Genomic DNA, 1580 nt, shown 5'->3' with positions numbered 1-1580 from the left:
GTCATTCGAGGTGACGGTGGAGGCCAGGTCCCTGACACCTGGGAGCCACCTTATCAGCCCTCACTGCTTATGCTCAGACTCTTACGCGAGATAGAAATAAACTTCCATTGTGTTTAAGCTGTCTATTGCTGTCTGGGGTCTTTGCTGTAGCAGCGGCTCCTGTATCCTAACTCATCCTTGTTTACTGAGTCTGAGCCAATCAGCATGTTAGGCTCTGTATTAGTTTTCTGTGGCTGATGTAACAAATTACTACAATCTTGGTGACTTAAAACAACAAAAATTGATTCTCTCACAGCTCTAAAAGTGAGAAGTCTGAAATCTAGGTGTCCAGAGGGCACATTTCCTCTGGAGGCTCTAGGGGTAAATACTTCCTTGCCTCTTCTAGCTTCTAGCAGCTGTCAGCATTCCTTGTAGCTGTGCTATTCCAATCTCAGCCTCCATTAGCACATGGCCTTTTCTCTGTGTCTTTCTTGTTTTTCTTTTCTTTCTTTCTTTTCTTTTTGAGACAGGGTCTATCTAGCTCTATTACCCAGGCTGAAGTGCAGTGGTGCAACCTCTGCCTCACTGCAACCTCTGCCTCCCAGGCTCAGGCAGTCCTCTCAACTCAGCCTCCCAAGTAGCTGGAACTACAGGCACACACCACCATGCCTGGCTAATTTTTGCTTTTCTTTTTTTTTTTTTTGTACAGATGGGGTTTCACCATGTTGCCCAGGCTGCTCTCGAACTCCTGAGCTCAAGTGATCCACCCTCCTCGGCCTCCCAAAGTGTTGGGATTTCAGGGGTAAGCCACCAAGCTGGGAACTGTGTTTCTCTTTTAATGGTACCAGTTATTGGATTTAGGGCCCACAAAAAAAATCCAGGATGACCTTATCTTGAGATCCTAAACTTAATAACATCTGCAAAGAACCTGCTTCCAAATAAGGTCACATTAATAGGTCCTGGGGGTTAGGACATGGACATACCTTTCAGGGCCCACCATTCAGCCAGCGACAGGCACCGAGAAACATGGAGTATATCACTTCAAAGTGTGTACTTGGCCACAGTGCTCAGCAAGTCAAATAAAGAGCTGATTCTCTCAGTCTGCAGGGTGGGCTTCTGTGAAGTGGGCCAGCCAGCTTTGACTGCTTAACGTACAATGGGGGATGAACCCCAGGGCTGTGTGTGTGCCAGTGTAGACAAATGGCTGGGAATAGCCCCTCCTGCACCACTCACCTCTTTACAAAATGGGCTTACCTCTTTTCACCTTATCACTTCTGAAGTCAGCCCACAAACAAAATAGGCATAAAACCACATGGAGACCTAAGAACATTTAGAAAGCACACACAAACCAGGTCCCAACCTCAATATCTCAGCTCTCAGTAAACAAAACAAGGGGTGAAATGGAAAGGTGAAGGAGGATAAATTGTAGCTGGACTTTAACAGGAAAACAAACATGGGAGGCCCCATGCTGTGAAGTACGAGGATTATGAAAGTTATTCTTCCTCTGGTGTTCCAGGAACTGAAGTGCTGGGTGCCTCATGTACGTAATCTTGCATCACCATGGTCAAGGATAAGACTACAATATTTAACAACCAGTAAGG

Source organism: Pan troglodytes, chromosome 16 (assembly GCF_028858775.2).
Source record: "Pan troglodytes isolate AG18354 chromosome 16, NHGRI_mPanTro3-v2.0_pri, whole genome shotgun sequence".
NCBI classification, from domain to species: Eukaryota; Metazoa; Chordata; class Mammalia; order Primates; family Hominidae; genus Pan; species Pan troglodytes.
Note: the sequence above shows the minus strand (reverse complement) of the source record.